Below are 15911 nucleotides of genomic sequence, written 5' to 3' on the forward strand. Positions count from 1 at the left end.
AAGTGTTTTTGCATATTGGCTGCCCCATCACCTGATATTAAAAAGTATACAAGCTCTAAATACATAATTTTCATTGTCTCTATTATGGCTAATAGCAGTTAATGGCTCTATCCTCCATGAATTTCTGTCCAGTCCTTTTTTTAAAAAACAAAAACACCAAACCCATGACTAACACCATATCAGATGTCAAAATGACATTTTCCCTAATGGAGATAACAACTGTGCATTAAGGGAAATGTGGGCATGAGTTTTGTTTCAGTCAATCCAAGGGAAAGTATTCATCTAAGCATGTTTTAGCCCTCATTAGCAAGTGAGCTCAGAGATAAAAGATAACTGCAAAAATATTCAATATGTACACTGGTACCTCTGGTTAAGAACTTAATTCGTTCCGGAGGTCCGTTCTTAACCTGAAGCACCACTTTAGTTAATGGGGCCTCCTGCTGCCGCCGCGCCGCTGGAGCATGATTTCTGTTCTCATCCTGAAGCAAAGTTCTTAACCTGACGTACTATTTCTGGGTTAGCGGAGTTTGTAACCTGAAGCGTTTGTAACCTGAAGCATTTGTAACCCAAGGTACCATTGTAATAGCATAAATGGGTCAGTTGATAAATCAAAACAACTACCCAGTAGCCAAATCTTAGCACAAATGCCCTGTGTAAAAGCAAATAATAGTAATAATATCTGTGTAAAAGCAAATAATAATAATAATATCAAAAATAGGGGATCCACCATGGAGAAGGTTTTTGAGTCCCTATCAAAGTGAAGTGGTCCTAAGATGCTACAGAATACGACGACATTGTGGTAGTACTTCATTACTGAGGTATACACATTACAGTACATCTCTCCACATCTTAACTTTGCCCGAGCCTTGGGAAATTGATACCTGCTAAAGAAAAAATCCTTCCTGGTAGGTAGTCTGCCATGTCCACTGATGAAGTCATCTTGATGGGATACATTAAGTGAATGGTGAATTTGGTGGTGTGTGAATGGATTTATAAACAAAACATAGGATTAAACCCCAAAAGGAAAAGGTTTATATGCTAAAATGGAACACAATACATATATACAGGTGACTCTCAACTTATGTAGTGGTTAAATTCTGGTGATAGCATATAAAGTCAAAATCATGTATAGTCAGAGCACAGTGGGTTTAATGGCAAGTGGGTTTGCCAAAGTCCTTCCCCCCCGAAACCCATTCCCTTTCCAATTTTTAATTTATTTTTTGCCAAGTATGTAAAGCTGATTGCATACAAGTTAAATGTGCATAAAATGTATCCCTGGTTTACTGCATGACACAGCATGATATTTGTATTTTACAATGCTGTAGAAAAAGTGCAAGAGATATAATTCTTGCATTCACTAACATGCAGTCCAACACTGACTATTTTAATTCATCCCTCACAAATCATTTGGGAGAGGTCTGGAGAGAGCAGGAAGCAATGAAAGAAGACTATTGACTTCTGTCAAGGCAGTGTCAACTACCTATCTCCTTATTTGCAATGTAATCCACAACAGGAATACAGTATGATGTTCATTGTTAATCTTTCACACTCTTGTGTAGGAGGATTTTTTTCCAATAGGATAAATGCCAGGACAGTGTATTGTCAATGATACTTTTTTGTGGAGAAGTTGTTTTTAAGGCTATGGCTTTGTGAGAGGTAGTTCTTCAAAACTGTTGCAGATAAATTTAATTTTATGGGCCAAACAGTTGGTGGCATTTCAAAGGATACATTTTGGATGCCCAAACTCCCAGTGGATTTAATAAAACTGTCTTGTATTGCTGAGGCGATAATGGAAAAAAGTGATACATAAATTTTCAATGGTGCTACTGCATGCAAGCCGGATTTTTCATTATCAGAATTCTTAGAACCATCACCTTCACTCTTAGTACCTGGTTTTAAAATCCAGCAGTATTACTCATGCAAAGCAAAACCGGAAACACAACTAAAACAACATTAACCCTCCTTGCATTTTGCCATTCATCTACACACTTCTTTGTTTGTGACTGACTTGCCATTTCCAAAATGGGAACAAAAGGCCTGCAGTTGTGCCCTCCAGTGCTTCCTTGAGCACAGTCTTATTCAGGTGTTCTTTGATCCCACCCACTTGACGGGTAAGGTTATGATCCAAACTAGCAGCGCAATCCTTAACCGTGTCTACTCAGAGGTTAGCCCTGATGACTCCAATGAGGAGGAATTGCTCCCAGGAAACGGAGACTAGCAGCGCAGCCCTGAACGAGCCAAGGGGCTTAAGCCCCATGGAAAGCAATGCAAAGCACGGCACAAGTCTGGATCCGACCCGGAGTTTCTGAACACGCCCGCAAACATCCATGAGATCGGAGCTCAGGGTAAAGGACAGCAAACGGGGACGGATCGCAGCAGCGTGACACATACCGGCAGTGAGATCCTATGGCCCATTCTCTAGACATGGGGGAAAGAGGGCAAAAAAGAAAAGCAGAAGAAAGCCGGGGACGAGGCGGAACATAAGGGGCGCCTGACCCACAAGGGAAATAGGCGAGGGGGGTGGGGGGAGGCGGAGGAAAAAGAAGCGAAGAAAGAGGGCGGCCCCGCTCCCCCGCCGTTACCTGGCAACAGGAGAGGCCTGGGTCAGTGTCGCCTCCCCGCCCCCTCCCCACACGGCGCGTCTCCTGCGCAGGCTGCGTCTCCTGCCCCTCCGCTGCCCGTGGATCCTCCTCACAGGGCTGCCATTACCCAGCCGCCACGGCTGCCCGTTGAGCCCCGCCCACTGGCCTCCCAGTAGCTCAGCGCGGACAGGTTGTGGGAGGGGAGGGCGCGCCCATTCACCTCTCCCTTTTCCCGCGGCCGCCTCCGAGGCGCACGCGAAGGCCGCTTCTCCCGGCTTTTCGGCGCGTCAGGCTCCCCCCATCAAGGTTTCGCGTTCGGCCAAGGAGGCAGGCCGTTCATAACCGCGCCTTCGTATTTCCCCCTTTTTTCTCCTCTCCCTCGGAATCGCGGAGGCAGTTGGTATCGCCCGAACTACGGAAAGCGCGAAAGCCCAAGCTTCCTCGCCACTTCCGTTCCCTCAACGAAATAAATAACGCGGCTTCCTTTACCGCACACTAAAAGGAGAGGTTGGGCTGCGCGTGCGCCGCTCCCGTCTCTTGTATGCGCGCGCTTCCTAATTTGGCCGTGCGTGATTACGTGCTCTTTTGCGGGGCAGCCTGCCGCGCTCTTGCGTGGAGCGAGTTAGGACGTGCAAAAATAAAATAATGACCCCGCGGGAAAGGGAATGTTTTAGCAAAGTAGGCGTTTCTATGTTGTCGCTAGTCCTCAAGCCAGCAAATGCAAGATGGGGTATGGTGAAAGAGAAAAAATACATTTTTAAAATTATGTATATCCCGTTTGATTGTAAAAAAACAAAACACGAAACCGCACAGCAATTATAGAAATAGGCATCTATGTGTGCGAGTGATATATCAGCAATAGCTGTCAATTTCTCTCTTTTTTAAGGGAAATTCCCTTATGCTGAATAGGCTTCCTCGTGAGAAAAGGGAAAACTTGACAGCTATGAGTTATCAGCTGAAAGTAAAGGTAAAGGGACCCCTGACCATTAGGTCCAGTCGTGACCGACTCTGGGGTTGCGTGCTCATCTCGCATTATTGGCCGAGGGTACAGCTTCCAGGTCATGTGGCCAGCATGACAGCCGCTTCTGGCAAACCAGAGCAGCACATGGAAACGCCGTTTACCTTCCTGCTATAGCGGTTCCTATTTATCTACTTGCATTTTGATGTGCTTTCGAACTGCTAGGTTGGCAGGAGCTGGGACCAAGCAACGGGAGCTCACCCCGTCACAGGGATTTGAACCGCCGACCTTCTGATCAGCAAGCCCTAGGCTCAGTGGTTTAACCACTGAGCCCAAGACTTCATAGAAGTCTGGGCCCAAGACTTCATAGAAATCCAGTATCCTGATGCCTGGTGAGAAGGCTGGGCTTCACAGTTTGGTGAAGAGTGATGTGCTTTGCATATGCTCAGATGCAATCACTATTGTTTATTGCATACATGAACCCTGCTAGATCAAGCCAAACCCCATCTCCTCCAGCATTCTGTTTCCACAGTGGCCAATAGGAAATCTGTGTTGTGGAATACCATAGAACAGGTTTTGCTAGGGCTGAGTCATTTCCCCCAAATCCCAGTTTCCTTCCTCCTGTTTTTTTGTGTTAGTTGAGGTATCTACTACTACAATGAAACTGGTGGGTGGATTGTCACTGTGGTCTGCTTCTCCTCAGCTGTGGAATCCCCTCTGAAAACTCAACAAAACCTGTGTTTTTGTTGTTAGAAGTTGGTTTACAAGTTGATTAGTTTGAAATGAAATTTCAACCATTAGTGAAATTTGGGGTTGATGATTTAAGATTGATTTTAGTAGACTATACATCCAGGCCAGCTGTATCCCTTTGCATGAAGATAAAGCTGCTCTAACATTTTAACTTTGCAATCCCATGCAAAATACTGTAAGCACTGAATAGGTTCCAGTTATACTTCCAAGGCTCACCACTGTCTTGAATCTGAAAAAGCAGCAGTGGCCACCTAGAGGGCACCCAATCCTGTGCAATTTTAAAGTTGGCAGACTGCAGAATCCTCATGTCTTTCACTATTCAGCCAAATATAAAGTTCTGATATTAGTGAAGATAAATTATTTTTCTCTAATGTAGGGTGTCTTTAATAACTGAGGAGAGTATTTTGACAGGATACTTCATACATCTGATTAAGTGTACTGTAGTCTATGAAAGCATATACAGTACAGTATACCATAATAAATTTGACTTTAAGGTGCCACAAACTCCTTGCTTTTGTTGCAACAGATTAGGATACCTCTCTAGAAATTTTGTCAGGTTTGCTATGTTTGAATTAGAGAACCTAAATCAAGTAAAACTAGCACCTCATGCAGCCAGGTATCAGAAATTGTGCAGAGTTTTCCCCCTTACCATAGTTTATTATTACCCTATTATTATTAAAGTACAAGCCAGTGAAAACATTTACAATAACAAAGAAGAGATACATGAATGATATAAAAATGTGTACAGTAAATAAAAGCGATTCTGAATTTGTGCAGAGTTATCATAAGAAATGCATTATCTTACATGGTACAATAACAGGGAACAGTTATGGCTACCAATGTGATTAGTAAATTCCAGTGGTTTTTTCGGGGGCGCAGGGGTACGCATACCCCTAAACATTTTGTAAATCTAACGGGAGAAGAAACTAAAAAAAAAAAATTAGTTTCTACTCTAGCACTGTGAATCGTCAGTTCTATTGAATAGCACGGTGAATCATCAGTTCTGTTGCTACGCTGATGGCGGCCTCATTTCCTGTCTCGGTGTTTCCCGAGTCTCAGACGGAAGCGAACATTTAAAATGTGAAGTAGGAGTTGGAATCTAGCACGATGAGTGGTCAGTTTTGTTGTTAGCACCTCTGATGGCGGCTTCATTTCCTTTCCTGGTGATTTTCTTGAGTCAAAATGAGATTACCCCTAAACATTTTTTTAGGGGGAAAAGGCACAGGTAAATTCTATGGAGTAAAAAAAAACCCTGTAGGCTCTTTTATAAAATAAGCAGGTCAACTCTCGTGTATTTTCTGTGGAAGTGAAAGGTAACTTGACGAAACATTATCAAGTGGGGAAAAATTATGACAGGGTTGAAGAACACCAGCATCCTTGCAAAACTCTAAACAAACAGCATTTGGTGGCAAATGATGTAGTTTGCAATCTCAAATGCCTTACAGAATTCTGCCAACAACCTACTCCCAAGGCCAAGCTTTATGAAAAGGAGCACAGTAATAGCCCAATCTGAATTGCTTTTGCTCCACTAATTTGTATAAAGAACATCCAGGAAATCCTATTGTAATGCATTTGCTTCCAAACCCAGGGAAACCCTACCTCAGTGATAGAGCATATGCATATCTTGGTCACTGCTCCCAGATTTTGGAATGCTCTCCCTAAAGAAGCTAGACTGGCCCCCTACTTATTGTCCTTCAGGCAGGTGAAAACTTTTTTGTTCCAACAAGCTTTTGGGAACCGATTGCTTTTAATGAAAGGGCTGGTGCTGTGCTCTTTTATTGTAATTATTTGTATGGTTTCATATATGTATCCATATATGGATACAGTAAACAGATTTTATGTATGTATATAGTTTTACTTCTAACAATTTTAATTGTTATAAGTGATTTTTTTTTCTATGTTTTTAGCAGTTCTCATTTTTACATGCAAGTCCACTTGAAGTCAATCAGGGAAAAGGTGGGGGAATTAATAATATGCCTTGCATGCAGAAGGTTCTGTTTGTACCTAGGTAGGACTAGGAAAGGCCCCTGCCTGAAACCCTGGGGAGCCACTGCCAGTCACTGCTAACAGTACTGGGCTAGATAGACCAATGTTCTGACTTAATATAAGGCAGTAACTCAATCTCAGTAAAGTTTACATAGCTTGTCTTATTGAAGAACTGATGCAATAGGAAAATAAAACTGCACATTAAAATATAAATTGATGGTGTGCATTCCTGGTCTCATGGTGTACTCTCAATTATGTATGGCACTGCTACAGTTCAGTGATCTTGGGGAGACTACCCGAAGTACATGTGAACAGTGTTTGGGGGGGATGGGTTTTAATTGGTAGAAATCATAGAAGGGGACCCTGAAGATCATCTGGGAATATGCAGGAATATGAACCCACCCATGGCAGTTTGAACCCAAGACCGTGGGATTATCAGTACCACACTGCAACCAACAGAGCTAACTGCCTTGAAGATGCTATATTAATTGTAATTTATCATTCCAGGCACCCAAGTATGTGGGTTGAACAGTTTAAAAATCTCATCCTTGGCAGCAAAATTATAAGCATAGGAAATAGGTTGTAAAACCTTGAGCAAGTCCAGCTATGAAGTATGCCGGCTATCCCTTTCTTACCCGGTTTAACAAAGAAACAGGTAATTACTAGTATCAGTGGCTGCTAGCCAAGAAAGCTGTGTTCCGCATCCAGCTGGAGGCTGTTACTGCTTCTGAATACCAGTCGCTGGAAACTTCCAAGAGAAAAGAGTGCTTTTGTGCCTAGGTTCTACTGGAGGGACTTTCAAAACCCGGTTGGCTTCAGGATGCTGGTCGCCTCGGGGCCTCTATCTTAACACACCAACCTTCATTTTGCATCTTGCGATCTGGGGGGGGGAGTGTTACACCCACGAAAAACACCGCAATCACCGTCGCTCTATTTCCACCCCCCCTGCCGTTCCCAATTAACCAATCAGGGGGCCGAAGCGTCGCCTCGGCGGTTGGCGCGAGTTCCAGCCGTTAGGCCGCCTAAGTAGCCAATGGGCGTTGGCCGGTGGGGAGGGGGGGGCGAGGGCGGGCCTCGCTGGCCGTGGCCCCGCCCTCCGCTTCCCCCACTCCTCTCCCTCTTTCTCTCTTTGCCCCCCCTCCTTTCGCCCGCCGGCTCAGGTGAGCGAGGCTAAGGCGCGACGATGGTCGCCATTTCCTGAGCAACCCCCCCCCCCACCCGCGGTGACGGCGCAGCGGCATCAGCGCTGACGTGGGGGCGACGCGCGGCCTCGCCCGGCCCAATCCCTCCTCCCCGACCTACTTTCCCCTGTGACGGGGGCGCCACGTACTCGGGTGAGTCGCAGGAGGGGGCGGGGACAAGGCGAGAGCGCGCAAGGCGGCCGGGCCCTTCGGAGGGGCGGCCTGGTTTTTGAGGAGTGGAAGGCGGTTGGGGCGGCGGGGCGAGCTCTGACAGGGAGCTCGGAGGGAGCTGGGCGGGACGGCGAAGACCGGGAGAAGCGGAGCGGAGGGGTGGGGAGCATCAGCGGCGCTTGAGGGAGGCTGAGTCAAAGACTGGCTGCTTTCTCCCTCACACGCGAAGGCCGAAATCAACGCGGCTTCGTTGTGACACCCAGAGACAGGCCGTGCTGCCCCCCTCTGCGCATGTGCAGAGTGGCCGCCGTCCCACGCACCGTGGCAGGTTTCAGGAAACAGTCAGCGTTTTTTTTTCTAGGGGGACGCATACCCCTAGACATTTTGTGAATCTAAGTTTGGCCTCATTGAGGGGCAGTATTTCAATACGAGTAGGAAAATGAGAGTACCCCTAAACTTTTTTTTATAGAATAAAAGCACTGAACACAGTAATACTAAAAATACAGCGCGATCCTGTTCAGGTAGGGCTGGGAGAGAAATCCCGTTTGAACCCGCTGCCGGTCAGTGCAGACAATACTGAGCTAGATAGGCCAATGGTCCTGACTCGGAAGGCAGCTTTCTGTATTTCCTTCCTAAAGGCATAGTCTTCAACATGTTCATGCAGGAGTAAGCCCTGCTGAGTTAAAACAAACCTCCTCAAAAGGATTGCAGCCTTAATCCTGAGTTTGTGCTTTTTCTCCTCTGGTGTTTCCATCTTTATCAAGAGATTTCCTCTTTGGTAACTATGCTGCTGCTGAGGGTAGGGTGAGGAGTTTAATAGAAAGAAAGGGGTTACCGTAAATTAAGCGAGATCTGAAAGAGGAAGCAACACATTAGGGAGTCAGAACTCACATGGAGAAAAGAAAGCAGAGTTACGGGGAGGCCTCCCCTTAGTGATAGGTTTGGGCTTATCACATTACAGTATTTGAAAATAAAGCAAGGAGAGTTCCATTGTGACCCAGTGGCCTCTAATAAGCAAACACATCATTCAGAAGACACCATGTTATGGTCTCACTGTCTGATCTGGCCTTGATCAAGTTATGTTATAGCCTCAGTTTGAAGGCAAGAAAGGACCTAGCAATGATCTGTCACACTCTTGGTAAGCATGAGGACACAGATTGTAAAGCATATTACAGTTTAAATTTTAACAGGACAAGCCCGGGAAATACAATATTTGCTGATAGCAAAAGAAAGAGAATACGTTCTGTGTATGGAAGGAAATAGGATAGTTTACAAAACATTAAAGTGTATTTTTAGCTGATTGGTGTGATGTAACCCAATGCAGCCCCCCCCCCTATAAATGTTTCATAGGTCAAGCCTTGTAAAGCTTTTTGGCTGCTAGTATGAAATAATTGGCTCTTCATTGAACACAGTGGGGCTTCCTTTTGAGTAAACATGCCTAGGCTTGATTTGACTGTTTTATCTGTCTTCCATGCACCTCCTGCCACAGATTGTAGAGAAAATGTTAGGAACAAAGGCACCATCTCCAGCAAGGCTGAAGGAAGTTGTCAAAGGAGCCACCAGTTTTTGTTTATCTTGAAATAGAAAACACTAGGCTTCAATTAGAAAGAAAGGGACTGTATGAGGGGTAATATTACAAACAAACAAGGCATACATAATCTCCCTTCAGACTGTATATGGAAAGCCTTCATGCAGACCCTGGATGTCTTCAATAACTTTGACTTTCAATTATGTTGATAAAAATATCAAATTTATTTGTTGCAGGGTGGTGTCTTTTTAAATACTGCTTAAATGGAGTAAAATAACTAGTAAAGGCAGTGCTTCTCTCTTCATCTCCCCCCCCCAAGAAATACCCTTTACAGAATAACGGAGCAAGTGAGACAGTATCTGGTCCAGTGAAAGCAATCTTATACACAAAAACAGGAAACAGAAGTGAAAGTTTCACAACTTTCAAGGAATAGTCTTTTTGCCGTTATTTCTAGTGTTTAAACGAACTACCGGTAGTACATCAAAATAATAGCTCAAGCCCTGCACTAATTTTAAAATCTAAAAGTCTAAACAAAAGGGAAGCAGAGGAAGGAAGGTACAGGAGAAAGGTTAGTTTTACATACCATATTAGTGAGTTTCTTAATGGGCATTTAATTCCAGTAGTGATCAGGTTGATCATCCCTTTATGTTATTGGTGGGACAGAGATGATATAGCTATGTAATAGTCCTTGGTTCCATGTAACAGTAAGCAAATGGTGTTTGGGAACACATAAGTACAAGAATCATTGCACTGCACCATGTTGTCGTATAATGGGGTTTGGGTTTCCCCTCTAGAACATGTTTATGTATGTATTGTAACAAGAAACGTAGCTGTTTAGTGCACCTTATACCTCCATTGTACCCGGATTATGGGTATGGCTTTTTTTGGCTTTTTTGAACGTGGAATGTTAAAGGAAACAACTGCTGTTTAATATGTTCTTCTGTAAATAATAACCTAAAAATGATGCTGTATTAACTATAGTAACCTGAAAAGGACTTGTTTTCAGCTAAATGTGAGATTCATGCTTTTTTCAGTCAAAGTCACTAGTGAGGAATTTTCAGCCTGTATAGTATATGAAGCTATGTTTAGCATTTTTTTCTTCATACTTTGACATTTCCTGGACCAGGATACAGCTCCATCACGTACAGAGAAGCAGCACATTTTTTTTTTATGTCATCACGTGTTGAAGTATTAAATTATGAAATGCAAGATTTCAAAGTCTTTGTAGCCACAATGAAAAATGGAGAGAAATAGATTTCTCTTGCACACAAACATGAAAAAAATACCCAGCTTCAAGATTTATAAACTAGATCCATAAACTGTTAACTGCAAATAATTAATGGTAACAGTATAACAAGGCTTTGCAAAAAATAAATAAATAATCCTATAACTTTGAATAACGTAAAATTTTGAAAGTGTACTTTTAAGACATTATCAGCATAATGCTGCATTTTTTTTATTCAATTATTCAGCTACTTTCATTATTAAACATTTGGATCCACTCTTGTTTCTAGCATGTGAAATAAGATTCTCTGTGTGTTTTTTCCTGAGAATATATTCTATAAAGTGCAAAGCTATGTAGATTTGTTGTAGGATGTATTTTCTTGAATCCAGGCGGGTGTCCCTCCCCAAATAAAGGTTTGTTTCCAAAGTTTGAGGCTCTTCTTTGTGTTAAAACCCTTCTATATTTGTGCTGGGGAGTGTTGGAGGTGCACTCTCAGTTCACATGGGGTAACAGGCCTCCTAAACATGTCAAATCAATGGGCATGTGCCCTACAACAAACCTATCCCGGAATCTTTGGCCACGGACAGAAATTCTCTGGCAAGTGAATGCGTATTGTTTACCTGATGTATGGAAAATACTTGCTGACAAAAGTTTGAAAACCACTGTTGTGGAGTATGAAGTCTCCAAAAATTGAGTTGAACATTGTGGCATAGGTACCTTGGATCACACAGTCTTCCTTGCATCGCAATTATGTCTTCAAAACTCTTGTCAAATCTTTAATTCAGAGCTTTAGCTAAGGTGCTCCCCCCCATTCTTCACTGGGTGAGTGTGTTCCATAATACTTATAAAATCTCTTGCGTGTGATTGAACAAAAGCTTCTCTTCTGCACTTCTGTTCAATATTCTAGTGAACCTTGTGTACTGTAACATTGTGAGTATTGGTTGCTATGGTAGTTAGTTATGACATCACAAATGGAACATAACTTCACTACAAGGTTCACTAAGAGGGAGAGTGGTCTGGAGAAGGAAGAAGTCCTTTAAAAAAATCATAATGAGCAAATGTGGCAAAAAACAGCATGCAAGAATTAACATAAGGTAGCCATTGTATAATTAGTTGTTGTAAAATATGTTTCTGCACTGCAAATATGTAGAATGTGTTTCATATATTAGTGGATCAGATAACCTGAGGAACAACAAAGCGCATAACGATCTTAACATTTAGAAAGAAGGCTTTTCTTTATTCAATCTACTGCTGTCAATTTGACTAGCAACAAAGTTTTATGTCAAACTTTTTTAAAAAAAATACTCGGGCAGGCATGTTTTTTTTTGTGGGAGCCAATTAAATGTAATATGCCGCAGGGATCTATCCACGTACTGGTGTTGTACAACACATTTATAAATGACAGATAAAGTAATAGAGATGATGCTTATCAGATTTACAGATGACACCAAACTGGGAGTGGTAGCTAATATCGCAGAAGATAGAATAAAGATTCAAGATGAATTTTGCAGATTAGAGAACTGGGCAGATTGGAAAACTAACAAAATGATTTTTGGTACGGACAAATATAATGTTCTACACTTAGTGAGGAAGAACCAACTGCACAAATACAGGATGGGGGACACCTGCCTTGACAGCAGTACATGTGAAAAGGATCTGGGGGTCTTAATGAGCTTAAGACCACAAGCTTAACAAGTGAGATGTAGCAGCAAAAAGGCTAATGCAATTCTAGACTATCAACATAAGTTTATGGTCCAAAACAAGGGAAGTGATAGTACCACTCTATTCTACCTGGTCAGACCCTACCTGGAGTGCTGCATCCAGTTCTGGGCACCACAGAGGATATTCACAAACTGGAACGTGCAGAAGAGGGCAACCAAGATGATCAAGGGTCTGGAAACCAAGCCTTATGAGTAATTGCTGAGGTAGTTGGGTATGTTAACCTGGCAAAAAGAAGACAGAAGTGAAATAATTTCAAATATCTTAAGGGTTATCTCAAGCAATCTTGTTTTTCTGCTGCTCCAGAGGGTAGGACTCAAACCAAAGGATGCTAATTATGAGAAAGGAGATTCTGACTAAACATTAGGAAGAACTTTGATTGCAAGAGCTGTTTGACAGTGGAACAGACTACCTTGGAAGGTGGTAGACACCTTCATTGGAGGTTTTTAAACAGGTTGGAGGGCCATCTGTCGGATTTTTAGCTGCAATTCCTGCATTGCCAGGGATCGGATTAGATAACTCTTAGGGTCCCTTCGAAGTCTACAACTCTTTGATTCTATAACCCTTTATATCAGGCATCCCCAAACTTCGGCCCTACTGATGTTTTGGACTACAGTTCCCATCTTCCCTGACCACTGGTCCTGTTAGCTAGGGATCATGGGAGTTGTAGGCCAAAACATCTGGAGGGCTGCAGTTTGGGGATGCCTGCTTTATATCATATAGCTACAGGTGCCAGATAGCCAAGACTGCCACCATCACAGTGGCAGCTGCATCTCTATATAATTCACATTCCACAGATATACACATGTTTTGGGGTCACTGTGATAACCTAGTTTCCTTTGGGATAAGGAGAATTATATGGTGCATTACACTATGAGACTTTTTGCAGACATGTGGTATCATATGGTTATCACGCACTGCTTAAGAGATTTAAAAAATATAAAGTGGTATATAAATGCTTTTAAATATATAAGTCATGATGTCCACTGAAATTAATGACATTAATAACTATTGATTTCAATGAGTCTGCTTTGAGTGACTTAATATCTGATACCACCCATAATAATTAGCTTCATGTATCCTAAGCTAATTCTACAAGCCAATGTTACAGGTGTAAAAACAACTACAGTTCCTTTAAAATATTTTTCTCAAAAGATTGGCATGCAGAATTTACTAGTCTACAGACAAAGACCTTGATTTAGGAGAAACAAAGGCTGAATGACTTCTAACCAAGTTATTACACACTAGTCGCTTCACCCCAGTGCCAACTGTTTAATAGAATGCTTTCCTTTCTCCGAAGTTAGGGTTACCAGATGTCCCCGGTTCCCAGGGACAGTCCCCAGATTTGCAAATCTGTCCCCGGGAAACGTGGCAGTGGTAGCTTTAGCCTGCCCATGACTCCTGACCCTCCTCTGATCTGTCAAAACAAAGAGGGAAGGAGATTGGGGAAGGCTCAGGGGTCATGGGCGGGCGGCGGGCCGTTGCCCAGTTTTTTTAAAAAAACCTCTACGCATTTATGTTTCACAGTGTGCGAAGGGGCTTGGCATCTTTATACAATATGCATGTGTGCTTGGGCCCAGGGTCTTTTGCCTCACCATCTCCACTACTGACTCCCTGTTGCTACTCAGCTTCAAAAAAAAAAAAAGTGTGCCCGGATTCATTGAAAAATCTGGTAACCATATCCTAAGTGATACATAAAGCTATTGGCCTTAGACTATTTTAAAACCAATAAATTTAACAAAAGTTTCTGCAAGGAAAACCTCTGTGTGTGTGTGTGTGTGTACCGGAAAATTGTTTCAGACCAACGTGGCACATTCAGCTACAACTTGTGTCCCAGCATCTGCTATGATGTTCCACGAAATCATGGGGCACCCTTTCATTTCCTCGTTGGCATTTCCAAAAACATTTTCTCACCCAAAAGTACCAGTTCGGTTGTCTATGCAGTCAAGCTGGTCCTGAGCATACGTTTGTCATGGAGGGAAAGTTCTCTGCCTCTTTCCCAAGACACTTCATGTAACCATGAATGGATGTGATCTTTTCACCTATCTGGACATACCTTTTGGTACTTGAACAAACTTGTGGTTATTGTGAGCTTCTTGTCTGTAACAGTGCAAGGACTCATCTTTTTTAATTAATTTTATCTCTTCTAACTTGTTTTCTTAAACACAAAAAGAAGAAAATCATGCTATTTTAAAAGTAAGATCTTATATATTGTAACATCTGCCATTTCACATAACCCAATGTATAAGATGCAAACCAAAACATAATATGTTACATGCACTCCAGTCTCTTAAGTAGTGAGAAGTTTCAGGGCTCCCAGCAAAAACCTTGGGTTTTCTTTTCTTAGAATGAAGGTAATTGGAGACTTGCAATGCTAATGTGATATAAGTCTTCTTTACACAGATACTCTGCACAAACTTGTGATGGAAAATTCACTGCATTAACACTTCAATAGATCCTGTTCCAGGTATCTTAAAAAGCAGAGACATCACCTTGCCGACAAAGGTCCGTATAGTTAAAGCTATGGTTTTCCCAGTAGTGATGTATGGAAGTGAGAGCTGGACCATAAAGAAGGCTGATCGCCGAAGAATTGATGCTTTTGAATTATGGTGCTGGAGGAGACTCTTGAGAGTCCCATGGACTGCAAGAAGATCAAACCTATCCATTCTTAAGGAAATCAGCCCTGAGTGCTCCCTGGAAGGACAGATCGTGAAGCTGAGGCTCCAATACTTTGGCCACCTCATGAGAAGAGAAGAATCCTTGGAAAAGACCCTGATGTTGGGAAAGATTGAGGGCACTAGGAGAAGGGGACGACAGAGGACAAGATGGTTGGACAGTGTTCTCGAAGCTACGAACATGAGTTTGACCAAATTGCGGGAGGCAGTGCAAGACAGGAGTGCCTGGCGTGCTATGGTCCATGGGGTCACGAAGAGTCGGACACGACTAAACGACTAAACAACAACAGATCCTGTTCCTCCTCAGATTTCTTGGAAGTACATAGATTTGCTTTCTCCCAGAGAGTAATCAAGCCTCTGTGCCTCTTTCAAATCCAGTTTCAAGGCTACTGTTCCTTTTTGTTCTCTTTTTTGTTCTCTTTAACACAACAAAGGTCTTGAGGACACCACTTCCAGCCATTGGATGGAGAATAAAGTTCTCTACCAGTTGGTTCCTACTTGGCTAACTTTTAAGCTATGCAAAGCTAAACTGGTCCAATCAATTTTTATTTTTTTAGCAGTCTCTTTTTACAACCAAAGTCTTAGGGCTTGGGTGATGGTTCAGAAAACCAATTAACAGGCCTGCTATTGGGACAGCAATCAAGCCCAAGAGCAGGGGTGTCAAACTCAAATTCATCGGGGGCCGCATCAGCAGTTTGGTCACCCTCAAAGGGCCGGTTGTATCTGTAGGACTATGTGTCCACTCTTTATTATCATGAATTATTGTCACTGCATTCAATTATTACTGTTTTTTGTAATAATGTAAGTAATAGCTAGCTCTGAAAGCAGAAACATAGTCAGAATAATGGCAAGTAGATATTCAAATGTACAATTATTGTACAATTTATTGAAAAATGATTTTTGGTAACTGCACTGGGTGGTGGAGGCTCGCTAGGGTTTCATGCAGGAGCTTTGCAGAGCTACTGGTACCTGGAGATGCTGGGGTCCTTCTGCATGCAGGACAGATGTTCTGCCAGTGAGCCACCACCCTTCACCAAAGGGACTGGCTGAGGTTGACTCACTGGAGCTGCTCTCCTGGCTCCAGGGTTTATGGACCAGAAGTATAAAGCAGCATCCTATGTTTCTGAGGAGAGGGA

At 42.8% G+C, this 15911-nt stretch overlaps 2 protein-coding genes across 7 annotated transcripts in view; one reads left to right on the plus strand and one right to left on the minus strand.

Annotated features, from left to right (window-relative positions):
* Positions 1-2734, minus strand: part of CUL2 (cullin 2) — a 52433-nt gene extending 49699 nt beyond the window's left edge. For all 4 annotated transcript variants that reach the window (XM_060280886.1, XM_060280887.1, XM_060280885.1 and 1 more), the window contains exon 1: positions 2583-2734. The gene's annotated coding sequence lies outside the window, so the exon portion shown is untranslated. The remainder of the gene's footprint in view (positions 1-2582) is intronic.
* Positions 2735-7394: 4660 nt separating this feature from the next.
* CREM (cAMP responsive element modulator) overlaps positions 7395-15911 on the plus strand; it is a 36013-nt gene continuing 27496 nt past the window's right edge. The window contains exon 1 of one of the 3 annotated variants that reach the window (XM_035129409.2): positions 7395-7610. The gene's annotated coding sequence lies outside the window, so the exon portion shown is untranslated. The remainder of the gene's footprint in view (positions 7611-15911) is intronic. The other 2 variants (XM_035129410.2, XM_035129412.2) reach the window with 2 other exon arrangements.

The sequence above is a fragment of the Zootoca vivipara genome, chromosome 12 (assembly GCF_963506605.1).
Source record: "Zootoca vivipara chromosome 12, rZooViv1.1, whole genome shotgun sequence".
Classification (NCBI taxonomy): domain Eukaryota; kingdom Metazoa; phylum Chordata; class Lepidosauria; order Squamata; family Lacertidae; genus Zootoca; species Zootoca vivipara.